Genomic DNA, 27945 nt, shown 5'->3' on the forward strand with positions numbered 1-27945 from the left:
CAAAGATGAATAGACATGATCTAACTGAATGGGTAGTTTATACTTGCGTGGTTGGGTTGCGCTTGTATTGCTAGAAGATCTTGTATTGCGAAAATTCAAAAATACAAGATTTTGCCATTTTCAAGAGAATAAGACTGAAAAGATGAAAATTAATGTCCATTAAATATTTAAGATATTTAATATCCGACCTCTTAAATGAATCATATATTCTCTCATTAATCACATCCAGGTAGTCAAATTTGGAGGGTTTTTCTCTTCTAAACCTCTTCTAATTAGCAACTTAATTATTTTCTTATAAGTGCCAATTTAAAACATTTTTGGCCCTAATGTGTTGACTTTGCTTGGTTGTTTGCTTGAGGGTAGTAGGATGAGGATTTCCAATGGATGATCAGGCAAGTGGATAGGATATGAGCAATCACCTCATTGATGAAGTGTGTACCTTGATCACTGACAAGTTTCATGGGGTAGCCAAATTGAAAGATTACCTACTCCCATAAGAACTTAGCAGTGGTTCGTGCGTCATTCTTCCTAGTGGCTTGAGGTTCCGTCCACTTTGTGAGATAATTAGTGGTGGCAACGATGATGTATTTGGCTTGTGAATACTGAGCAATGGGACTAATAGGCCCAATGAAGTTGATCTCCCATTTCTCGAATGGTTGTCTTGCTATGATGGGACTTAGCTCCATTTTGTCCTTGCGAATTGGCACCTTGGTTCGTTGGCACTCGTCACAGTGTTTCACAAATCGTGCCACATCTTGAAAAAGCATGGCCACCACAGTTGAGACTGTAGCACCTTGTGGGTTGTCATATCTCCACTGAAGTGTCCTCTTACAATTCTGTCATGCGCCTCAACTAGTACATCGTGCACTTTGTGCTTACACATGCATCTTTGTAGCAATCCATCTTGCCTAGCCAATAGAGTTGGCTTGCTATTAATTGATAGGGTTGGATTTTGAGAACAAGTCATCTCAATCAGGCCTATTCTATGGGTCAGTCAGATAGTCTGTGCTCCAGCACTTGGACTATGGCGTCTGCCCGTATGGTGCCAAGTCGGCTCTAAATAGATCTCTTTTGCTAGATAGGGTGAATAGATGTGTGTCAAGTAAATCGTCTCCAATGCCCTATCCAGCGGCTTCTCCCATGGGTATGCGAGACATATGATCAACCATATAGTGTTGCGTTCCCTTGTGTACAGCGACGAAGAAGTCAAATTCGAGAAGCAAAAGTAACCATCGAGGTATGCATCCTATAGCACAAGGTTTGTTTACTAGATACACTAAGGCTTGATGGTCAACGAAGAAAATAAAGGGCATAGCTAGAAGATAATATCAAAATTTCTTTAAGGCAAACACCATGGCTAACCCCTCTCATTCGGTTGTGGAGTAATGCATTTATGTATTTGTGAGTTATCCGCTAGCAAAACTCACTGGATAGTCTAGATTGTGGTCACTAGGCTGGCACAACATAGCTCCAATTGCGAATTTCGAAGCGCCAATATGAACACGAAAGGTTATGTTCCAGTCCAGGGCCCAGAAGATTGGTGAGGTGGTTAGAGCATTTTCAATTCCTCATATGCGTTCTAGCATTCATGAGTCCATTGAATATTATCAACATCTTGTACATGGGTCTAGCAATCAATGCATAGTTTAGCACAAATTGTCGATAGTACCCTGTATGGCCGAGGAAGCACTGAACTCCCTTGTAACCGGTTGGGGGTGGAAGATCAACAATAACCCTGACTTTCAAGAAGCTAGTAGCAATGATGTTCTTGGACACCACTTTCCCTAGGATGCATTCGTGCTTTACCCAGAGAACTAGCACTTTAAGGGGTTCAATGAGAGATAATATAGTGTACATCGTTCAAAGACTTCTCGGAGTTTGTCTAAGTGTTCCTTCCAGTTGGAGTGAACACATAAATCATCACAACGAAGACCTCTAACTCTTTCCTAAGCATTTCCCTGAATATTGTGCACATGAGCCTCTGAAAAGTAGCATGTGCATTAGTCAACTCGAAAGGCATGACTATGTAGGAAGATGCCCCACTCGGTGGCAAAGGTGGTCTTGCGCCTGCCGTCAGGGTGCATTTGCACCTGATTGTATCCTGAGAAGCCATCCAAAAAACTATAGGCCTCTTTTCCTGCTACTCTCTTGAACTTGTGTTCAGTGTATGGCAATGGATAATGGTCCTTCTTGGTGGCAGTGTTTACCTCTTGTAGTTGATGCACACTCTGATCTTTCCATTCTTCTTCAATATGATCACTATGGGGAAGACCCCAGTCCATGTGCTCAATCTCGTAAATGAATCCTGACCTTAGCAGCTTGTCAATTTCTTCCTTGATAGCTTGAGCATGCTTGGGATTCATAGGGTATGGTCATTGCATGCTTGACCGGCGTTATGTCGGGGGCCATGGGGATATTATGAGTTATGACACTCGGATCTACCCCTTTCAGCTCATCAAGAGACCAAGAAAAGATGTTCATGTACTCTCACAAGAGAGCGATGAGACTTGCCTCCTCTTCCTCGGTCAAGTCATCAGCAATAAATATAGGTTGAGATGTCTTCCCTTCCTTGGCCGGCTGGTCTTTCTATTGGTTCACTTGCTTGCCCTTGTCGTTTGGCTCCTAGCAAGATCAATACCCTATTGCCTTTTTTAAATTTAGTAAATTTATTTGGCAGGTCTTGTAGCTTCCTTTGCTCTTCAGCTTGCATATCCCTAGGCTACTTGTGTTGTTCTTCCTTCAACCTTCAACGCCTCAGGTAGACTGGCAAGTACCCTTTGGTGCATTTGGTCTTAGGTGGTTGTGGCATCTCAGGATCACTATCTGAACTTACCTCCAATTTAGAATTAAACTCTCCATCTTCACTAGAAGAGGGAGTCTCGCGTGGTGATCGTAGTTCGGATAGTGACTCTGTCCTAAGCACTGGCAAAGCACTTGGATGGGGAATGCCTACTTGTTTGTAGTCAATTGCTCCTATGTGCTCCAGCCAGAGGCTTGATTGCAATTCATGCGCATGACTCCTCTCTCGATTCTAAAGGCACTCTTCCTATGTGGGTTGGAGTCAGCTCGAATTTACTCTATCACCCTTTCCTTAGTGTCATATTCCACCATATCCATCTCTCCTTCACTTCCATCACTAAAGAAACAACAATCCTCGTATTCTTCACTAGAACCATCCTCCTCTGATGACTACTCGTCATCTCCTAGGTCTTGATAGGGCCTTTTCTTCTTGTCGGTGACTAAGGCCCAATTGTACATTAAGTTTAAGTCATGCATTTTGGTCCATCGCCACTTAGGTTCATCCTGTCCAAGAGATCTTGGAGAGGTTTAAGGTTACTGGCTAGATTGCCAGCTAGCTTGCTTGTCAGATATTCTAGGATCTCTAGGTGTTCTCACTTGTTACTTGGGATGTGGAGTTCGATGGGGTTGGATTGTCCATTTGAGCTTCCATTGGCTAGGGAGACATTGAACCTAGCATTCTCAATAGGAAGGTTACCCATCCTGAAGACTCCGTGGCTCAACACACTAACTCCTGCTCTCGTATCCACAATTCCCTTTCTCGTGGTGTCTCCTAAAGCTAGGACCGATAAGACTACATGCATTTTGGTGCCTTCCCAAAAAGTATTGAAGTGTAAGGACTTGGGCAATGAGTGCATCGTCAGACTGAGTATCTGAGTTACCGCGTCATGATCGTGTAGATTAGCTGCCCCTTGCTCCATTGGTCCTTCAATCCACTACTTCAGTTTCCTAGGCTTAGAGTCACCAAGATGGTCACCAACATGGCGAGGAGGTCATTAGCTACTTGCCTCTCTCCTAACTCTGCATTTCTTGGCCAATGGCCCTGACTAGTTTGCTGGCCCATAGCATGTAGGCTCTGTTTAAGCAGTGCTACCCTTGTGGTACGACCACCTCCCTTGAGTTTGGTCATGGAGGCAAGGTTGGTGTGCTTACGCTTGAGAGATCATTGATCTCATCTTCTAATATGGGCTCAGTATCCTTCAGGTGCTCCTAGGCTTCTTTCACCCACTCCTTGATCTTTTTGATGACCTCGAGTTGGCGCTTCCGATTGGGGTACCCCTCGGGACCTTTGCACTCCCCTTCTTGGCCGGCTTTTTGAGCTGACATTTCTGCTTCCGCATTTGTCACCTTTTTTCCAGCAGCTAGTGTTGTGGCACTCTCGATTTTTAGTGTAACCTTTGCGTCAGCTTTTCTTTCTCCTTCGCCTATGGCTCTTCTTTTTCTGATTGAGGCTGCATCTAAGTTGCTGAGTTCAAGCAGTGATATACCGGCCTGCTTTGTCTACACATAGTCATGACATAAAATGGGATGGGTGTGTCCTCTCCATTAAATGTCTCAACTCAAAACAGCCCCAATGGTACATATGGCTCATTTGCCACACCCTAGGGTGGCCTTTGTCTAGGGCATTCAGCAAATAGGTCAGTGATTCCACACTCTAGGCATCTAAGATTGGTCTTTTCTCAATTAGCCTACTCCACAACATGAGATGTGTACTGGATGACTGCAATTCCACTTGGTTCTTGGGTCTCCCCCCTAGGCCTTTGCCTCTACCCCTACCTAATGCCATCACCGATACAAGTTGATAATCCATAAGGATTGCATTGCCCTCTTCATCATATGATACATAGGGGTTCATGTAAGGCTCTTCTCATTCGTCTCCTCCACATAGTGGACTAGAGCATCGCTCAGTGGATGGGTTACGTAGGGTCCATGTGGTCTAGGTATACATGTGGGGTTTATCTCCATCCTAGGAATTGCATTTTTGGCATCATTAGTGCTAGGAGAGTCAATGGTGCTCCCCTCTTGAAAAAGTTTTGCGGCCTACTTGCTAGGTAAGGCTATCCGTATGGTTGCAAGTATGGAAGTCTCCTTGGTAGCCTGCAATGCAGGTATCATGGGTTGAACCTACCGCAATTGGCACAAGGTCAGGACCTCGAGTCCTAACATTGGAAAGTGGTTTCCGCCACAATACACGTATTGGATGTGAGGGCGTGTTGGTCATCTCATCATTTCTTGTAATTTGGCTAGCTCCATCTTCATCTCCACTAGCTCCTGACTTGTGTCCATGCCCTTTCCTTTATCCTGAGTACTTGTGCCTGATTTTTTGCTTGACGTTGAAACTCTCTCAGAGTTTCTAGCATTAGTATCCTCTCAAGTCAAGCTCTTGGAGCTTCTCTTTTTGAGTTGGTCATCCACTCTAATCTCCTCGTCAAATACCCTAGCTAGTGCATCTCGCTACAAGCTTGAATTGCCTACCAAGGCCTTGTAGAGTTCCTCACTTCATATCCCATTGATGAAAATTGTGGTGACCACTCTTTTGGTGGGTCACTCACTAATTGGGATTCTCTTGAAGAGACTCCACATGTTGGTGACGTAGTCTCTGATGTCCTTCTTGTCTTTATACTTGAAGTTCATCAGCCGTACTAGAAGGTTATTGGAGTACCCAGGCTTAGAGAATCTCTTAATGAAGAGACTCTTGAGGTTGTTGAAGTTAGTTCGCTCAGCAACATCCAGATTCGTGTACCATGTCCTACCCTTATCTCCTAAGCACAGATCAAAAGCTTTTGAGGGGCCAAGTAAGATCGATGAGACTGTTGGCCTTGCACACTTGCTCAAACTACTCTACAAAGCTGTATGGGTCATCGTTTGGTTGGTACTTGTCTGATTGCTTAGCCACAATAGGGATTCTTGATTGGTTCTTAGAGCCCTTGTTAACTCCTAAACATGCAAGCAATGAGGTTGCCATTACAGGGGCGCTCTGCTCTGAGTTGTCTAGTAGTTGCTTCGTAAGAAGCTCGCTCAGGTTGCCTTCTGGCATTCTTTCCCTCTTTGTGTGAGGTCCTATCCTATTTTTGCTTGCTAGGGCTAGCACTTGTTTAATCTCACACATTTCTATTTTTTTCCATAAGCTTTTGGCATGGTGTTCCTGATTGTAGGCCATTATGCCCTTCAACGCTTCCCGCACTAGTCTCCTCTCCTCTTCGAGGTCCGCTATGATATCCTCGGATGTCCTACCCATATTCACAGTCCCGTGCTCCACTAGGTTGTCAATGAGATCGATCAAGTTAGATAGATCTAGTTCTCCAATGGTGTTGGTCCTTGCAGCATTTTGATTCTTGCATCACGTTCCCACTTGGTCCTATACTTGGGATTCTCGACGACCCGACTACATTTCAAGGTCTTTCCCTACTGGTGGGATCATTTTGATTGTTAGGTCTAAGTGAGTTTCTTATTATTTATATATAGTCCTCAACTTACACTCACTCGGTGTGTGTGTGCGTGTTCTCTTCCGTGCACCGTGCAAAATCAAGCTTTTAACTTCTCTTAAGTGCACTTCAAGTGCTAGAAAACAATGTGGGTGCGATACAAAGTGACAATTGTAGCTCTTGCACTCTCGTCTAGGCACTTGGCCTAATGCGGCTCTAGGTTTGATTCCTAGCCGCTTCCTCTGGTCTCTAGGATTTGTGTCACGTCATTTAGAGCTTGCTCAGGATCTGCTTAGGGTCAAATGGGGTCTGCTGGTTAGCCTATGGCTCTAAGTGTGCCAAATATGCTTATATGAGTGTCAACACTGTTCTTGTTTATTTGGCTACGATTTATAGGGTTAAATTTGTCTATAAGGTTTTGGTGAATTCTCTTATTGCGGAAACTGTCTATCGTCCTGGACGTGCTAGATTTGTCAATTTTGATATGTCAAAATTTGCTCCGATTCTACAGTGTTCGATTCTCGAAATCAAACATGGTATGTCCGATTTGACAGGATGGGTTGGTTCGATGTGATTGTGTCTGATTGCCAAAATTGGACAGGGTGGTTCGAGAGTTTGATTTTCAAAATCAAACAAGGTCACTAGTCTGAGTGTCTGATCCTCAAAATTGGTGGACATGTGGTAGCAGTCCCATTGTTGAGGTGTCTGAGTTTTGCATGTCTGAGTCTGATTTAACTGAGTTCAATCGAATAGGTTAGGTTGTGTTGGCCGTCCAATTCTTGAAATCAGATGGGTGTAGGGTGTCCGAGCATCCAATTTTGAGAATTGGACCCCTGCAGACCGTGTCTGATTCTGCCAGCACACAAGCAGTGACAATGAAAATCACTTCGCGACAATGATTTTTGGCCATGCCCACAAGCAAGATTCTCAAAAATCCAAGGGTAGATACACAGAAAGTTTTCTACACACCTGATCCAAGCAAAAAACTCATGGTGGCAGAGGAGGCACGTCCCGTGGGTGCATAGGGAAACGAGAACGTACCTATCTCCAAGTGTCGGAATATCCCTCAATCCTCACCTTGCAGTTGATGAAGGGAAAATCAATCACGCTCAGTCGCCTCTCTGTCTTAAGCTCTGTGGATGATTAGAGGAGGACAATCGAGTTCCTCACATCTCATTGATTGAGTCCTCACTACCACTTGTGCGAAGGTTGTATGCATTGTGTGCAATTGATGGTGCCATAGTGCATCTTGCCCTATGTCGGCATACGATGCGAGAAGAAAGGCCAGGGAGCTTTTTAGTGCCATGCACATGAACAATTTTGTGCTTTGTGCATTGAGAAGCCCGTCCCATGCGTGCAACGCTCCATTCACACATCTCACCTCTTTATTGGAAATAAAGGGCAAGGACTGGTCACTCACCCCACCCTCTATCTCATGCTCTATTGATGATTATAGAGGGCAACCCATACTCACATCCCCATCCGATCACATCAAGATGATAGCTCTCATCGCTCAAGGTTTGTCAATGAAGATTAGCTTCGTCTGGTTGATAATGTCCCTTGGATTGGTTGATGAAGAGGCGTACCCAGGGAGGTAGCCAACACATCTGATACTTGGATTGCACATTGGAAATATCGTCTATTGAAGGAGTTAGAAGCACTGATGGGTTTGCAAGATTTGGCGCACCAAGGGAGGCAACTTCGGAATTTCTTCTAGAAGAGTTCTGCTAGTAATTTAGCTGTCTTGGACTACGGGGTGTTACCACCTTTTCCACAGCCAGCTTCTCGTCCAAGGGTGTTTGTCACCTTTTCTTGGAACAAGGCCTATCATGACAGGGAATTTCTTCATTTTCTCCCATAACAGTTTTGATTGTTTTTTTTAAAATCTGTATTTGCTTGTTTTTTTTCTTTCTTTTCCCCTATTCCCAAGGATGTCTCCACCTTTTCTTGAAGAATAGGTCGGCATAACAGGGACCGAAGTCCTTTTCTCCCTTGACCGATGTATGTTTCTTTTTTAAAAAATATTTTTCTTCTTTTGAAAGAGGAGAATGGCAAGAACACCATGTATTAGGACCATCCTCACCACCTCTACTGGATCAGATGAAAAGAAAGCCACGTTGGGGTAGAAGGTGGATGTGAGGGGTTATCAGAATGAGGCCACCTCATCAGGATCAACAGAAGGGCTATCAGGAGCAATAGGTAAAGTCATACCGATCGATGTGCAAAGAATGAGGGAGCTATCATCAGTAATTGTCAGGATCCCCAGGGAGGGTAATACATCTTGAGGCGATAGCCATTAATCAGGAAGGGATAATCAGAAGTATCAACTATCTAGACTTGGATAGAGCCATTAGGGTTGACAATAAGTACTTTATAGGGGCCTATCCATCACTTTTGAAGCTTGCTTGGAAACTTGCCAAACCTTGAATCATAAGCCAGGACTAAGTCACTTTCCTTGAATTCCTTCTGCTTGATGAAACTGTCATGATAGGCCTTTTTGCGAGCTTGTGTGGCTTCCATGCACTGTAGGGTCATCTTGCGAGTCTCATCTAGACATTCCAAGTGCAAGAGATGGTGTTGTAGGGACTTGTCATCTCCCAAGTGTTCTTTGATAGCCACACCCAAAGAGGATAGCTCGATTTCAACAGGAAAGATGACTTCTATCCTATACACTAATTGGAAAGGGTTTTGTATGCCCAAAGGGCCTCTGTGAATCGATCCTCCCAATCCCAACAATGTGTAGCAATCATTCTTGTCAGAATTGAACATAGGATTCAATTGGTAACTTTGACTTGGCTGTTGGCTCTGGGGTAATAGGGTGTGGACTTACTATGGCGTCTTGTACAACTCTATCAATTCTTCCATTATCTTGTTAACGAAGTGAGTACCTCTATCACTAATGATGATGAGCTCTAGGGGATTGCCAAAATGGGTGATGATGTTCTCATACATGAACATGGCCACGCTGTTTCCATCATCCCACTTGAGAGCTTTGGCTTCACATCACTTTGTCACTTAGTCCATGCAAACCAAGATGTATATGTTCTATTTTCTTCTAGTTGGTGGATCAATAGGGCCCATGAAGTCAATCCCCCATGTCTCAAATAGCTTTAGGGGAAGAATGGATTGCAATGGCATGGCGCTAGATTTGGTAGGCTTTCCCATTCATTGACAAGCATCACAATGTTTGTAATAGTCATAGGCATTCTTATGGAGGGTTGGCCATCAATAACATGTGAGTAAGGCCTTCCTCATCGTCGCTTCTTCTGCAAGGTATCTGCCACAAGGCTTGTTGTGGCATGCTTTCAGTACTACTCCAATCTCATCTTCTATAACACATCTGTGCAATACTTTGTCTTTATCTTTCTTATACAATGCACCACCTAACAAGGTGTAAGGGGCTGATTCCAATAGAAGCTTCTTGGCTAGAGATACCAAGGGGATACTGTTGGGTTGCCAAGAGGTTGGCTATGTTTGTGTACCATGGGGTAATAGTTTCGATGAGAAAAAAGGAAGCATTTGGAAGGTCTCAGTGATCTTGCTCTTCTTTATCTCTCTGAGGGATTCATGACAGATGATCAGCCAGTACATGGGAGCAACCGGGTTTGGTAACTATCTCAAAGTTGAACTCTTGGAACAAAAGGAGCCATCTCATCATTCTTTCCTTCACATCAGCTTTGTTCATCAAGAAGGACAGGGCCTCATGGTCCACATAGAATTTGAAGTGAGTTGACAGTAGGTAGTGTCAAAACTTCTCCAAGGTGAACACCATTGCTAGACACTCAAACTCTGTCACTATATAGTTCCTTTCTTTGTCGGTTACTTTCCGGCTTGCATAATAGATAGGTTGATCCAACTTCGGGGCCCTTTTGGCATAAAATCACACCTAGGCCTTCAACTGATGCATCGGTATGCACATGCAACTCCTTCATCCAATCAGGAGACTGCATGATGGGTGCTTCAATAAGGCACTACTTCAGGGTGTTGAATGCCTCATCACAATCAGTGGTCCATATAAAATCTGCATCTTTTCCAAGGAGTTTATGCAAGGGGACTGCCTTTGTTGCAAAGTGCGTAATAAACCTTCTGTAATAGCCCACATGGCCAAGAAATCCCCTCAATCATTTGAGGTTTCTTGGTGCGATTAAGATTGCAATCTTCTTAATCTTGGCAGGGTCTATTGCTATCCCTTGTGCAGAGATAATGTGATCCAAAAGAACTCCTAACGATACTCCAAAGATGCATTTGTCAGGGTTAAGAGAGATCCCATACTCTCGACATTTGTCAAAACACTGCTCTAGGTGTCCCCAATGCTTACAGATTAGGCTATAGACACAGAAGTCATCTAGGTACACCTCAATGAAGTAATGTAGATGGTTTTGGAATGCGGCCATCATTACTCATTGGAAGGTAGCAGGAACGTTACTACAAAGCTCAAACAGCATCACTCTGTAAGCATAAGTTTCCCATTTGGTTGTGAAGGTCATTTTAGATTGATCTTCTTCTGTGATCTAGACTTGATTATATCCATTGAATCCATCCAAGAGAGAATAAAGCTCATGGCCTACCACTGTGTCCAATAGTTGGTCTATGAAAGAGATATGCAAATGATCCTTCTTAGTCTTGGAGTTTAGCTTTTGGAAGTCCACACATATTTGTAGCTTTCCATTCTTCTTGGGTACTACCACAATGGGTGAAACCCATTCACTATTGGTGGCCATTGGATAGATAAACTCAGCTTCAAGGAGCTTTAGTAATTTGGCCTTCAATGAGGTAGAATAATTTGGATTCATGCGCCTCTATCTTTGCCTCACAGGCTTGGCATCAGGCTCTAGGTCGATGTGGTGTTGGCATACTATGGGATCAATCCCCTTTAGATCTTTGTAGGACCATGCAAATACGTCCAAGTTCTCCTTTAGTAGGTCATGCAAGTCCAACAGTTCTTCTACTGGAAGGGTGATACCCACCTTCAGGTGATGTTCCGTACCATCAGCATCCATAAACATAAATTTCTTTTCACCTTCAACTTCATGGACGAAGGTCCCACAGATTGTTGCTGGGTATATTGCTTCAAGGGAGTAGTCTCTTCCTTTGATGATCCAATGGAACCAACTTCCTCTTTCAGTGGAGACTTAGCTTGCTCCTTGGGAAGTTGAAAGGGTATCAAAGTGGTTTTGGATTTGGTTTGAGAATGAGTTACTTCTTGGCTCGAGGGCTCATCTTCCGAGGATACATCCAAGAACGTCACACAATAAGAACCTTTTGAGTTTTGTTTGAGTTGTTGAACTAGTGGTTGTTGGCAAGGTGCATCATCATTATCTTCTCGTGAAATGGGTAGCTTTGGGAGACAAGAGCCACTGCTGAAGGAATGCTTAATTTTCTTAATCCATTTCTTATGGATATGTTGCACATGATGTGACTCATTAGTTAGTCCAAAAGGTACCAAAGTTATTTTGTCTAATAGTATGGGATTTTCTGCTTCTGAGGCTTCTGAAACTTCTTCCTCATTTGTGTGCTTGTGTGAGTAAAATAGATTCTTCTAGCTCGCTTTCATAGTCTTCTCCTTCAATGTCATCTTTGTCCTCTTTAGGTTCTATTTCTACCTCTATGAAGTCTCTGTAAGAGAAGAACATACTCTCTATTATGTCCTCTACTTCTGCATCTGCCTCTACTTTTGTCTCTATTTCTGCCTCTGTCTCTGGCTCTACTGCTACAGCCATGTAACAGGGAGAGCAGTACATCCGTGATTCTATTTCACTATCAAAGGTGACTTCATAAGTCAATCCGGGTTTAGCCAGGAGGTATTCACCCATTGACAAAGACTTTGCTTCTTTCGACAGTTGGCTCTTACAGTGCCCATTGTTAGGGACTGTGCCTTTGTTTTCTTGAGAAAGATTTGTTTGACGGCTTCTGTTGAGATATCGAGCTCCACTCGTGATACGCCAGGGTGACCGTTGTGCATTTATGTCACCGACGTGTTAGTTGCAGACGCGGTTGGTACACCGCCCCTGAATAATAGCTACACGATAGCTATCCTTATCTACTCTAGTTTTGTGGCTCAGTTAGTATGCCACCTTAGTTAGTTGAGTTTGGTTTGAGACCCATATATACAGGGTTCTTCTATTTCTTTGTAAGAGAGTTCATTTGGCTTACACAACTAAGAAGAGGAAAACTGTTTTCAGCCTCCACCCTTGTGTGTATTCCCCCATTGTGCAAGCAAGAAAGCTACAAGTGAGACTCCTTCCTTCTCTCCCACAATCTTGACATGGTATCAGAGCCTTGTTCGTGGTAAGGAGCTCAAGAAAGCAAGCCAAGCTCGCGGTGTTCTGGTAAGAGGAGCAGTGTTGCTTTCATTTTCTGTTTTGGGAGCAGATCTCTGCAGGTAGCACAGCCGGAAAGTGCAGGAGTGCATTGTCTCAGGTTGAGACGCCCTTCGCGGTGAAGCAAGAGGGCAGTATATGCTGCGGGAGAGAGATTTAGCTCTTGGCGACCTTGTTTTTTTGATTTGAGGCCATTTCGGGGCCTGCTTTGGAGGCGGAAGTTTTCTGCACGCACTCAGGAAACGTCCCAGTTTTATGCTGTGCAGCCACTGTTCTACAGGTCGGTGAATAGTTACTATAAAAATTGCATTGTATGCTTGTGCGCAGAGACATTGGGAGTTACAGAATCATCCCTGTTGCCTGTTGATGCAAAATCGTCACTAGGAAGTGACTGTGTGGTCAAATACCACTTTCGCCAGTTTTGCAGATTTTCCCTTGTGAGGGTGAAGCTGTGGTTTTTGCAGTGACAGAATTTTTTGCAGTCTTCTGTAATGGCATCTGATTCTCTTTCACAGATTGTCACTGAAAAGCTTGACAAGAACAACTTCCAAGCATGGAAGTTTAGAATGGCGAATTTCCTTATGGGAAAAGGATATTGGGAATTTGTTGCAGGAAATGAAGAAGAACCAGTTCTTCCTGATGTTCCCAATCAACAGCAAATGCAGGCATTTAAAGCATGGCATGAGAGAGCCATGAAAGTTATGTATTGGCTGTCTATCAGCATTTCAGACTCTATGATTGTGCATATTCAGGATGCAAGTACGCCAAAGGAGGCATGGGATACTCTGTCAAAGATGTATAGCACAAATACGCAAGCCAGGAAAATGCAGCTCAAGCAAGAGTTGCACAATGTGCAAAGAGAAAATATGAGCATCAATGACTACCACATGAAGGTGAAGAAGCTTGCAGATGCACTTGCTTCCATTGGGTCGCCAATGGAAGATGATGATTTAGTTTCTGTGACCTTGAATGGTCTAGGAAAGGATTATGCGCAATTTCGGACATCCATTTCCGTCCGTGAAAGATTTCCTGATTTTGAGGAGTTGATTGCTCTTCTAATTTCTGAGGAGCAGAGAAATGGTGGTGCATCTTCTTCAGGAGGAACTTCAAAAGAAGCTGTCTTCTACTCAAATGCTGGAAGAGGTAGAGGCAGAGGTAGAGGAGGCCGATTTGGAGGCCGTGGTAGAAATCAGAATATGCAGCAAACTCAAGAAAACCAGTCCTATGGAGGAGGACGTGGTAACTCTAGAGGCAAGGGGAGCCAAAGAGGTCGTGGTGGATGGCAAAGAGGCCAAAATACAAACAGTAATGTTGAATGCTACTACTGTGGTAAAATGGGTCATATGGCTAAAGACTGCTATAAAAAGCAGAATGACATCATGAATGGAAAACTGCAACAAGGGAATTATGCATCTTCTAGTAGACAGGGTGATGACAGAAATGAGCATTTGTTCATGGTGCAGCACATGAACAATTCTGTGACAAGTGGAGAAGAAAGCAACGATGTATGGTATGTTGACTCAGGTGCATCAAACCATATGACAGGTCATGCAGAATGGATGGAGGATGCAAGGAAAATGGAAAAACCAGGATTTGTGGAGACTGGTGATGATACTGCACATCCTATTGTGCAGATAGGAAAAATTCCCTTGTCTATGCAGGATGGGAAAAAGAAATACCTATCCGATGTATTTCATGTCCCGAATATCACCAAGAATCTGGTTTCTGTTGGTCAAATGGTTGAGCAGGGCTTGCAGGTCAGATTTAATCCTCATGGATGCTTTGTTGAGGATATGAAAAATAAAGGTCGCTTGATAGCAAAAGGAAAGAAGAAGGGCAGAATGTTTACATTGGATGCAGACATGCCTGAATTGAGTGCAGCAATGTTTGCACATGGGACCGGTGTAGTTGCAGATATTGATATCTGGCATAAACGCATTGGTCATGTTAATGTACAGCGACTTAAATCAATGCAGGCCCAAAATATTGTTGCAGGATTGCCAAAATTCAAGGTTGCAGAAATGCATAAAGTATGTGAAGCCTGTCAGTTTGGAAAACAGGCAAGGAAACCATTTCCTAGACATGTTCAAGAGAGTGAGAAGCCATTGGAATTAATCCACTCTGATGTGTGGACTACTAAAGCTGCATCTCTTGGAGGCTGTCATTATTTTGTCACTTTTATTGATGACTATAGCAGAAAAGTTTGGGTGTATTTTATGAAAAAGAAAAGTGAAGTTTTTGGGCATTTCAAAACCCTTAAAGCTATGGCTGAAAAAGAAACAGGTCTGCAAATAAAATGCCTGAGGTCAGATGGAGGGGGAGAGTACCTCTCAAATGAGTTTGCAAAGTTCTTGCAGGAGCATGGCATAAAGCAGCAATATTCATGCAGTTATACCCCACAACAAAATGGAATTGCAGAAAGGAAAAACAGGCATATTGGAGAGGTATCTCGTGCCATGCTCAATGAAAAAGACTTGCCAGATTTTTATTGGGCTGAAGCAGTTGCTACAGCAGTCTACATAATGAACAGGACTCCCACTGCAGCTATACATGGAATGACTCCAGAGGAGAGGTATACTGGTAGGAAACCAGATATTTCTCATTTGAAAATTTTTGGTTGCATTGCCTATGTACATGTGCCAGATGAGCTGAGATCCAAGTTGGATCCAAAAGCTGAGAAGTGCATCTTTATTGGTTACTCTCTGCAGCAAAAAGGGTATAGATGCTATAACCCTTCTACTCGTAAGTTTACAGTGAGCAGAGATGTTGTTTTTGATGAGATGAGTAGCTGGTATAAACCAGTAAATGTGATTGATGATGTAGATGCACAAAATGGTAATGCTGCACAGAATTCACAGCAGCAGTCACAAAATATTAGTGGACCTGGAGCGTCCTCTAGCAGTGGTTCACATTCTTCGCCATGGACAGGCAGATTGAGATTAGGAGAATCTTCTCAAAGTAATGCAGATAGTGGTATGCAGGTATCACGAAAAGGAAAAGAGAAGGTTGATCAGCCCATGTTTGATGTGAATGCAGGTCACTCTTATGTGGATGGAGAATCCAGTGGCTCAGAACAGAGCATTGATGATGAGTTGGGTATTCCTTCTATTGTTACACATGGAGTAAGGAAGACTAGGGATGTTTTGAGAGCACCTGGGAGTGAACCCACTTTGCGCAGGTCTACCAGAGTTAGGTATCCTGTGGATAGGCTGAAATATGATGGATTTACAGCCATTCACTATGCATATATGGTCAAGGTGATACAGGAACCAGAACCCACTTCTTTTGAGCAAGCCATGGGAAAAGAAAAATGGGAGAAAGCCATGGATGAAGAAATGGATGCCTTGGAAGCAAACACTACATGGGAATTGGTACCTTTGCCTAAAGGTAAGAATGCAATTGGCTGTAAGTGGGTTTATAAGGTGAAGCACAATGCTGATGGTTCTGTGAACAGATACAAGGCAAGATTAGTAGTCAAGGGGTATGCACAAACATATGGCATTGACTATGAAGAAACATTCAGTCCGGTTGCAAGGATGGCAACCGTAAGAGCAGTCATTGCTATGGCTGCATCAAAGGGATGGTCTTTACATCAGATGGATGTAAAGAATGCCTTCTTGCATGGTGATTTGCAAGAAGAGGTCTATATGGAGCAGCCACCAGGTTATGTGCATGCTGTTCATCCTGAGTTTGTTTGCAAGTTGAAGAAAGCCTTGTATGGCTTGAAGCAAGCACCTAGAGCATGGTCTGACAAGATAGGACAGTATCTTGTCACTATTGGCTTTCAGATTTCCAAGGCAGATTTCTCACTTTATGTGAGAAAAACAGAGAAAGGTATTATGCTACTTGTCATTTATGTTGATGATTTGATTATGACAGGTGACAGTGATGAAGATATCCTTCATGTGAAAATGCTATTGAAGCAGAAGTTTGAGATGAAGGATTTGGGAGAGCTGCGTTATTTCTTGGGCATTGAGGTGATTAGATCACCAAGTGGGATACAGCTCTTGCAGAGGCAGTATGGATTGGACATGCTGTCCAAATATGGGATGACAGGCTGTAAGCCTATTTCAGTTCCTTTGGAGCAGAATGTGAAGCTGAGCACAGATGTAGGTGAGCTTCTGGAAGACCCTACTATGTACAGACGCATAGTAGGAAGCTTGATTTATATGACTATTACCAGGCCAGATTTGAGCTATGCTGTTGGATTGGTAAGTCAGTTTATGCAGGCTCCAAGAAAACCACATTTGGATGCGGCTAGACGCATACTCAGGTATGTGAAGTCCACATTGCAGTATGGACTATTTTATGAGACTGGGGTTCAGATACAGTTGCATGGATACACTGATGCTGATTGGGCTGGTAGTATTTCTGATAGACGATCTACCAGTGGATATGTGTTCTCTTTTGGGAGTGCTGCAGTCACTTGGAGCAGCAAGAAACAGCCTACAGTTGCCTTGTCGAGCACAGAGGCTGAGTACAGGGGTGCAGCAATGGCTGCATGTGAGGTAGCTTGGTTGCATAAGCTACTTTATGATATGCATCAGTCTACAGATGGGCCAGTTGTCATTTATTGTGACAACATGAGTAGTATACACTTGGCAAATAACCCAGTCTATCATGCTAGAACAAAGCACATTGAGGTGCATTATCACTATGTGCGAGAGAGGGTTTTACTAGGTCTTATTGATCTAGTTTATGTCAGCACAGAGGATCAGGTAGCTGACATATTCATGAAGGCATTGGGCGCAGAGAAGCTGCGCAAGTTCAGAGACCTGCTTGGTGTGCAGGAATTGGGATTGAGCTCGAGAGGGAGTGTTGAGATATCGAGCTCCACTCGTGATACGCCAGGGTGACCGTTGTGCATTTATGTCACCGACGTGTTAGTTGCAGACGCAGTTGGTACACCGCCCCTGAATAATAGCTACACGATAGCTATCCTTATCTACTCTAGTTTTGTGGCTCAGTTAGTATGCCACCTTAGTTAGTTGAGTTTGGTTTGAGACCCATATATACAGGGTTCTTCTATTTCTTTGTAAGAGAGTTCATTTGGCTTACACAACTAAGAAGAGGAAAACTGTTTTCAGCCTCCACCCTTGTGTGTATTCCCCCATTGTGCAAGCAAGAAAGCTACAAGTGAGACTCCTTCCTTCTCTCCCACAATCTTGACAGTTCTTCATCTCTTGATGTGCCATCTGTTACTTCGTTGGAGGAGTCTATGATGACTTCAATGGAAGTGGATGCATTATCTTTTTGAGATCCATACAGCTTCAATACCACTTTGTTGGGTCCTTTTCCTAGGGTTAGGGTTCCTTTGAACCAATCCATTTGTGCCCTTGCTTTAAAAATACATGGTCTGCCCAATAGCAGAGGATATGAGGTCCCATAGGAATTTGGTTTGATCACTAGATATGTTAGCCAATAATCTCTTCTTGCGAGGGATGTCTTCACATACGGGAGAATGCCCAAACACTTGATTTTGATTTGGTCTTCCAATCTGATAAGCCACTACGTGCGTTGCATTCCTTGGAAGCCTAAATCCTTCATTGTCACATCCATCATTATGTTCACTAATGAGCTCCCATCAACCAATGTATATGCAATAAAACATCCTTCAATCCATATGCCAATCTCTAGGGTACCAGGATCTAGGAAGGCGTTAGCCATATCCACTTCTTTCACATGCTCTAGGGCTTTGTTGGACTTGGTTGCTATTGAGGGAGCAATCCTTAGGCCTCTTCTTCTTGTGAGTATGCTTTTGAATTTCTTTCGATACATAGGAGACAAGATCAGCAAAAATATCAGAATATTAGGTTAGTTTTAAAGGTGTTTAGCTATTTGACCAAGTCATATTCTTTGATAGGATTTGTCGGATTCTCTAATCGGCTAGGGAATAGGGCAACACCCACTTTTATCTTCCATTTTTCTTCCAAGAGTGGCAACATCCACACCTCTTCTCCTTCATGAGGTACTTCAGTATCTTCTATCTCCTGAACCTTTGATCTTGTCTCTACAACTATCTCTGTAGCTCTCTATGCTACTAGAGGGCTTTGTACTACATTATTTTGGGATGCACTGTTTTGTTTCTCCTTGGGAAGGTTGACCTTAACTATCTTAGAAGAGGGAATGTTCTCCTTTGGAATTGTGGGTTCTCCTAACTTTGCATGCATTATTGCGGCAACCTCCAATTCCACCAAATTGGAAGTAGGTACTTGGGGCTTCTATTGAGTCTCAGGAGTAGCTTTTATGCTCTTTTGTAGTGTGGCCTTCTCCTTTGCATTGACTGCATAAGGATTTATAGTCCATAGTTCTTCTTGGGTTTGGACAGTTTGGTGAGATATGCCCCTTTTCTTTGCATTTTTTACACTTCACTTTCGATCTCTGGCCACCCCGCCACAGATTGTCGTCCTCTGTAACTTTGAGAGGGAAACCTCCTTGGGCCAAAATTAGGACCAAACTCCCTAGGCTTTGGTCCAATATCTTGGGTGGTCATCTTGGATTCCAGCAAGTTGAACCTTGCTTCTTCATCTTTCTTTCTTCTTTCGTGCATCTCCTTAAAAACAAATATCCTCTGTATGGCTTTTTCTCAAATAGTATGAACAGAAGGCTTCAGGAATGGTTGGTTTTTGGGTACATTCAGTGGCTAAATGTCCCACTTGATGGCACTTTCCACACCATGTATTAGATCGCATCACATCTCTTCCACCTCCTGCAGGACTATATATGTTGGTTGTATTGACCTTCAGAGTCTGTACTTATTCTATGATCACATCCATAAACTCCTTGATGCTTGTTACAATTGAATTGGATAGGTAGTCCTTCAAATTTTCACCTCCTAGAGTACTTGCAGCAGGGTTTTGGGAAGCTTTTGTTATCACTGCATAGACTAGTTGAGTTGATCTAGAGGACCCTCTATTCTAGTTCTGATTCAAAGCTCCTATTGATTCTGGGGCTTGTTGGTTCCAATTCATAGGATTCCACTATTGTTGTGGAGTTGCCAATGGGGGAATTGTTTGAGGCCACTATTGTTGTGGTTGAACCATCATTTGAGATATTGTCATCTGCTGCAATTATAGATTAGGTGCATTGTACTACGTCATTGTTTGCATGTGCAATGGGTAAGGGTAGGGAACTGTCTCCCTGGGATTACATTTGGTGGGTATACCATTCTTGGCATGGGAGGAGGTAAGACTCCTCTTTCCTCAGGTCATTGTGATAGCCTTGCTTCAACAACTTCATCATATAGTCTTGCACCTTCCATTGCAGCTTGCAGATTGACTGGTCTTCTCAATTTTACAAACTTGCAAACTTCTGGTTATAGGCCTCTAAGGAAAACTCCCTTCTAGATGCCTTCATCTAGGTGATGGTTAGTCCATCTCTTCAGTATGGATTCCATTCGTGAGACATAGGCTTCTACTCGTTCACCAGATGACTGACTTAGGTTCATGAACTACTCTCACATTCGCTCTTCAAAACCTTCACACTTGAATTTAGTGAGGAAGGCCAATCATCCCATGTGCCAAAAGTTCTTGCTAGTTGTCTCTCATACCATTGAAATGTCGTGCCTTTGAAAGTGGTGGGGAATATTGCCAACCAATGCTAGGGGGTTCTAGCATTGTTAGCCACACATGCTACCATGAACTATGCTACATGAAGATCAGGGTCTTCATTGTACTCTCCCTTAAATATGAGAAATGGGAATACATTTGCTGGCCTATCATTAATATTTCTAGGATAGATTTGACTAGGAAGGGGACCTTGAGTTGCCATGGGGACTTCTGTAAAGAGTACTGCCAGGGTGCCAAAGAAGGCTTCTGCTACTAGCTCATTTTCGGCTTTGATTTTTTCCTTCTCTCTTCTCACATACCTCTGGAGTCATTCATAGAACAGAATCAAAGGGGCCCTAGTATCAAGAGGACTCTCTAGGTAACATTTCTTCTACTTCCTTCTTTTCAATGTCTCTGAATTCATCTTTCAGTCTGCTATAGAGCGAAAGATATTTGGTTCTAAAGGTATAAAAACTTATTCTTTTGAGCATCATTGTGGTGCCATCATCATAGTAATGCCAACTTTTGATGGTTTCAATAGTGTATGTGGTGAAGAACACTCTATTCACCAACTTCCACAATGAGAATTAGACTTTGTCAGTGCACCATGCGTCCCATGTACCCTACTATTGAGCATCCACGAACAAATTCCAACTCTTTTCTTTCTTGTTTATATGAACCTCCACTAATCGCCATGACTCCTAGAGCCTCTTCATAATATCCCACTAATGATGTCTAGAAACTTCTCAATGAATGCTAAATCTCCCATGGATGATCATTATCTCTGTTTTTGCACTTCACTTTGCTCCCAAACAACTTGCCACCAAGATGCACGTCTCTGTTGCTTCAATAGAGAGAGGAAATAGTCCATCACATATGTTGAGAATAGCAAATGATGCTTGATATAGAGGCTTGCCCATAAGTGGCTTTGTATGAGAGATACGACAAAGATCTATGCTCTAGAAGCTCTAGGAAGAGATGTCCAAAATCCCATAAGCATAAAGAAGAAAAGTGGTACTATCCAAAAAAGCTATAAAGGCATGTACTTAATACTCATTTCAATGTAATGGCACTTTCAGTTTGAGTCACTTAAGATTGTGTTTATGAGTCCAAGATAATCTATCTTGGAACCTAATTCAGTTGAGTTACAATTCTTTATCTCAATCATGTTTTATGTTTATAACCTCCATCCATCATAGCTATCATAGCTCTAGATCCGTGTTTCTCAACATGGTATCAAAGTCATGGTGAGATATGACTAGATTCATTAGAGTAGAGTCCTTCTTTAGCCCTATTTTATTATGAAAATAGATAGTAGGAGTTGAACCTACCTTAAGGCCCTCTGCCATATCCATACCTTAGGCTTATTCTTTATCTTATATCCTTCTCATCCTTCTCTTCACTTAAAATCCACCCAGCTCCCCTCCCATCTTCTTTGAAACACACAAGAAGCTTTAAGCAAGCAACAACAGGTCTATTGTCTCCCCTTCTTCATTGACCTCTCTCCAAGCCACTTACTATCTATCTAGAAGATAGAGGATTATCAAACATGTTGGGACAAGGCCAGCGTCTGAATGTTGTTCCCACTATAACGATCCTAGGAGTGGTGAAGGCTCATCTGATCAATGCGACTAAAGGCCACTAGCTCCTCAAGAAGAAGAGTGACGTTCTTACTGTCTAGTTATGGCACATCTTGAAATGGATCATTGAGGAAAAGGAAACCATGGGAGACTCCCTCAAAGCTTTGAATTTTTCCCTCACTGCTGAGGCAAAGTACTCGGTTGAAATCATCAAGTATATTGTCCTTGAAAATGTTGGCTCCACATCTGTCAAAGTTAGGGCTAAGTAGGACAACATAGCTGGTGTCAAGCTTCCAAAATTTGAGTATTTCATAGAAGCTAGGAGACCAAAAATGATCTGACAGGGTTGACATGGGGTGGACATCAAATCCAACTGTGTACATCCACCTTCATTAGAGCTGTGGAGGCTTTGTTGAACTCGCCTCCCTGCAGACTTCCTTTCTCACCTTGGATGAAGCTACCAAAACTACAAATCACAGGGTATACCCAGCATGGTCATGGTCATGAAGCTCTCAATTGTTTCAAAAAGATACAATGTTAAGGCTATTCTCTTGATGCTATTTTGTCCTTTGCCGCCGCTGATGATGACTTTATTTCTATGGCCATTGAAAAAATGAGTGGGCAGATGGCATTTATAAGAGGCAAAAGGAAAATCAAGGGCAGCATGAGTGTGCACAAAAGTTCACCTCAACATTTTTACCAAAAGCTTAAAAACTGTGAAGGCTTGGATTGAGTTTAATGGCTTAAGCCTTTCAAGTCAGTGTGACAACAACAAAGCATTGAGCAAAAAGACTATGTCAAGAAGACTGGAGAAAAAGACACATACCCATCTCAAACTCATTGAGAAAGAAGACCAAAAGGACCTCACAAAGAAGACTGGTGCACAAGATAATAAAGAACAAGTCGAAGATGAAGAGCATAAGACCAAGACCAACAAAGATTGGAGACTGAAACAGAAGACCAAGAAGATCGAGAAAAGCAAAGAATGCCAAAGAAGCGTGAAGAAGAAGATACTTTCTGCTCCTACAAACAAAATGTTTTGCAAAAATTTTCCATCATGGATCATGTTTTCCCAAAGTGGATCTTTCCCATAGTGGATCATAGTGGATGTAACAAACCCTACCAAAAATGTAAAGTTTCAAGCTTGACCTGACTAAGGCTACCAAATAGCTAGTCTCCTAGTCCATGTTCGCATGTAGGGGGGCAAATGCTAGCAGGTCTAGGACCTCATCATTTGAGGGGGGTGTTGAGAACAGCAAATGATGCCTGATATAGAGGCTTATCCATAAGTGGCTTTGTATGAGAGATATGAAAAAGATGTATGCTCTAGAAGCTCTAGGAAGAGATGTCCAAAATTCCGTAAGCACAGAGAAGAAAAGTGGTATTATCAAAAAAATCTATAAGTGCATGTACTTGACACTCAATTCAATGTAATGGTACTTTCAGTTTGAGTCACTCAAGACCATGTTTATGAGTCCAAGCTAATCTATCTTGGAACCTAATTCACTTGAGTTACAGTTCTTTATCTCAATCATTTTTATGTTTATAACCTTCGTCCGCCATAGCTAGCATAGCTCTAGATCCGTGTTTCTCAACAACATAGAGCTTGCATCATGATGGTGATATATTTTCACTAATTTCTTGTAGAAAGTGGCTTTGGCAATGAGAATATCCAATTCTTCAATGGTAGGAGGAACTTTCCAAATATCCATTAAATACTTCTCCTCTTGACAATGCCATTTACATCATTTCAACCCTTTTTGATGCTTGTTGATGGCAATTTTTTCGACTATGCACCAAAAACATGGAGCCCCAAGAGGAAAACCAAGGAAATGGGGAAACTATTGCAAGAATATCTATCTTGTATCATCAAAAACCATCTTTTTCATATTTGGTATGACCACAACAAGGAAAAGAACACGAGGAACAAAAAGTCTTCACACAGCTTCATAGAAACAATTCTCCCATGGCTTTAACTTGAACCAAATTGATTATGCTCTTCATATTTTTCATAGAATTTATCAAGAAACCACAAAGACACAAGAGAATATACCACTTTGAATGGAAATTATCACATAGTATTCTTCTTCAAAATATCCATAACTTCTTCTCACAATCTCTCACTCATAGATACATTGTTTTGCATAAATTTGACTATCTCTCACTCACTCGCTCACTCACTCACTCACTCACTCACATACATGCTCTCTCTCAATTGTATGATAAGATAATCAAGAATAATCATTCATAATGGTTCTTAGGTCGTGGATACCCCTCCCAAGAGGTATGTTTGATATGAAAGGGCACCAGAGCCAGTATAGTGTCTGTTCGTAGCTCAATAGTGTCATTGTCACTTCAGTCTTTACTTCAAGTCTTTAGAAACTACTTCTTTTACTTCCTCGAGCTACTTTGAACTTATATTCATTCCTTTCCAAGATTGGAAAACTTTCCCAAGCTACACATTCATCCCATATCACACTTACAAAGGCATATAGAATAGAACATAACAGAGATAGAGACTCTACAAAAGCTCAACAAAGGGTTAACAAAACCATATAAAAGGTAATTAGAAAGCCTTTAGCTCACTTAAATAATTCAAACCCATCAAGAATCAATAAATAAGCTTCAAATCACTCTTAAAATTCATTAGTCATTATTCTAACCTCTCATATAAAAGGAAAACGGAGTAAAATAGAAGATCAACAAACTGAAATTGGTACAATCAATAGAACATGTTAGAAATTATATCTCCACCATAAACATCATGAGCTTCTCAAACCTAATCAACCTCGTCCAAAACACTCTCAAACACTTCCAAAGTAGTCAAAATCCATAAAAAATCAACCATTTAGTCCACAAAAACAACAAAAATCAACCCAAAAAATCAAATCATTTCAACCCTTAACACACTTGGTAGACATCCATTGTAGTGGACCCCTCTTTTGATTCGTCACTCGACGAAGTCGCACTACCAAATGGATCATCTAATGCATGTAGTTTTGACAAAGATAAAGGTACTCTCACACTTTGAGGAGTTCAGGATATGCATCCATTATCATACGTTGGGAACCTCTACCAAAAATTAGGCAATCAACAGGTATATCAACTTGACAGTCGAATTGCGAGATCCATGGCCTTCCTTGCAATACTTTGATAGCTTGGCTGCCCTAGAAACTTGATAACCCTAAAGTCCACAATGTATTCCACATTATAATTTTTAGATTGCCTTAAATTATCATCAGCCATTTGGAGAATTGTAGAGGCATCCTTTTGAATTTCTAGTCCTAATCTTTCCATCAATTCTGAACTCATAATATTCACAGAGGATCACATGTCCACAATGGAATGTTCTACTAATATGCCGTTAACATATGATGCTATCCTTGGGCAATGCTTTTTAGTATATTCAAACCAATCATTTCCCACCCGAGCTATTCCCAAGGGCTTGATGATATACCTAGTATGAAGAATCTTCTTGAACTCTTTACGCACACCTGGAGATAACTGGATCAACTGCAAGAGATTCACATTCGGCTTTACCTCGCAAAGAGAACTCGCTAAATCAATTTCATGATAACTAGTAATGGTTCTCTTCTCCTACCATACCATTCTTTCTCTTGGTCATTGAATAGGCTTTGGTTCCTCTTTCCTAGCTTTTACCTTCTTTTTTGGTAGCACCTTTCTAGGGTCAGCTTTGTCATCAGCCGCTTTCAATGGACCAGCTTTCACATTAGGGTTAAGGACTTATGTTACCTTATCATCCTGTTTAGGGTTATCTCAACAAGTTTTGCATTATCCTTATTAGCTTCTTTAACTTTTTGTCCTCTTGTAAGAGCTCGCAAATTGGAAGTCTTAGCAGCATTAACATGCATGGCTTCAATAAGGCTGACAACACTGCCACTAGGCAGCTCTTTTATGGTAGCTTTTCCTCTTTGCAGTATTTTTTTTGGTCCTTCATCTCGTTGAAGATTATTCCCTTGTGCTTGATGATTTATTGGACCTAGCTACTTACTCCCTTTATGAAGAGAGCTATCTTACTCCAGCAAGTACTAGCTAAATGGTCGGGCTTCCCACATATGTCACATTTGACATTAGGGCAATTTCTTGGAAAATGCTGACCGCCACACCACTTACAACTAAATCTTGATGGACCACCCTCTTCAGGGCGTCATCTTTCTATCAAGTTCTATTGCTTCTTTGGGAAATTAAAATCTAAAGCTATTTTTCTGTACTGTTCCATTGTCATACTGGTTCAATAATTCATCGTGTCCTTGACTTCTCTAATAACATTTGATGCACTAGACTCATAGTCATGATCATCCACTTGCCATTCAATCATTTGCTACCCAACTGATTAGGGATCAACTGCTACTGATTAATTGGAATGACATTAGGGTTTCTCATTTGGCTTCCATTATTCAATGGAGCCATTTGATTAGTTGTCGACATAGTCACATTAGAGGAAACTGGTAACATAGGTACACTTTGCATTATGCTTCCTATCCTATTCAAATCGGTCATGGGTATTCCTTGACTTCCACCAATCAATGCCAAATTATTTCGAGTCTTAGACTCAAATTTAAGTTTATCCTAGAGGCATAGACCACTTGTAATCGTGACTCTGCCTCCTCTACTCATGTAATAGCTGTATCAATGTCGGTAAGAGCACTGCTCAATTGCACTGGATATTAAATTCCAGTTTCTATGTGCAAAAAGTTATTGTAGTTGAGTAGTAGTTGGAATAGGAATATAAGTATGAAATTTACGAAACGCTTCTTTCAATTTCTTGGCATACCCGTGAACATTCCCATGAGGTTCTTGACATGCTATGTTGAGAACACGTAGCCAATATTGACCTCCTCTTTTAGGGGCAAACTCTCTTCGGAAGGCAACAAAAAATAGGTCAATTGTAGTTATGGTCCCAGCTTCTAGGCTATGATATCATATTTTAGCTCATCCTTTTAGAGTCATATTGAAGAACATCATTAGATGCCCTTCATCTTGGATTTGATAGTTGAACATTAACTTTTGAAACTCATTAATGTGGAGCTCTGCATCTTTCTTTACTAACCCATTAAAAATGGGTAGAGGGAATCCTAAGGCTGGCAAATTCGATGTCCTTGTAGGGATTGCAATGGGTTGCACCATGATGATAGTCGGATTCCCTAAAGGTCTTTGAACTATTGGAACTATTACCCCACTCACAGTGGGTTCACCAATTGGGAGAGGGGAAGTACTAGAGATTCCTCCTCCTCCTTAAGAATTGTTCATGGAACTAGGGTTGATAAGACCCCTCCCTTGTAGGGATATCGGGATGCTCCATTGAGGAGAATATCTCTTAATAATTTCGGCCCGCTATCTAGATCTTTCACCTCTTTCTTACTTTTGAAGCTTGGCTTGACGGTCATTTGGGTCTATGTCACTGCTTTTTCGCATACACTAATCAATAGGTCCCTATTGACCAAGATTCAAAAACTGCCACTTATTAGTGGTTCCCAGCAAATGCACCACTTGTCGGCGAGCTGTGGTACCTCCTGCGGATGACTTTGACCATAGCACGTTGATGAAAATCCACCTATCATGAGACCAATTATTCTATTGACCTAATCAATTAGTTTATACAGATGTCCAAAAACCTCATTTGGATGCAGTTAGATGCATATTGAGGTATGCAAAGTCAACTTTGCATGATGTACTTTTTTATGAGGCAAGTAAGGTTATACAGGTGTTTGGTTACACAAATACAGATTGGGCTGGTAACATGTCCAACAAAAGATCTACCCAGCAAATTCATGTTTTCCTTTGGTAGTGCAATAGTTACGTAGAGCAACAAAAGCAACCTATGGTTGCTTTATCAAGTACAAAGGTTGAGTATAGAGGTGCTCTTATGGCAGCATGTGAGGTGATAGGACTACAAAAGTTATTGGGTGATGTAGATGTGCAAGGCAATGGTCCAGTTGTCATTTATTGGGACAAGATAAGAAGCATATAGCTAGCTAGAAACTACGTGTTCCATGCTAGGACAAAACACATTTAGATGCATTACCACCTTTAGAGGTTGACTTGGTATATATCAGCACATAGGATCAGATAGCTGACATTTTCACAAAGGCATTGGATACAAAAAAGCTTCAAAATTTTCTAAGCTTGGAGTTGCAGAGATATAGTTGAGCTTGAGGGGGAGTGTTGAGATGGCAAGCTTAACACGTGCGGACATTGATGATGAACTGCCTGGTTAGATGGGTCCACATGTCTATACTTAGCATGTTGATAC

The 27945-nt window shown here is 42.0% G+C and overlaps 1 pseudogene; it reads left to right on the forward strand.

The window, feature by feature from the left end:
* The first annotated feature begins 21640 nt into the window (after positions 1-21640).
* On the forward strand, positions 21641-22178 carry LOC148012486 (V-type proton ATPase subunit D pseudogene; annotated as a pseudogene).
* The last annotated feature ends 5767 nt before the right edge of the window (positions 22179-27945 follow it).

This window comes from Lygodium microphyllum, chromosome 27 (genome assembly GCF_053477565.2).
Source record: "Lygodium microphyllum isolate KBCC chromosome 27, Lygodium_microphyllum_v1.1.10, whole genome shotgun sequence".
Lineage (NCBI taxonomy): Eukaryota > Viridiplantae > Streptophyta > Polypodiopsida > Schizaeales > Lygodiaceae > Lygodium > Lygodium microphyllum.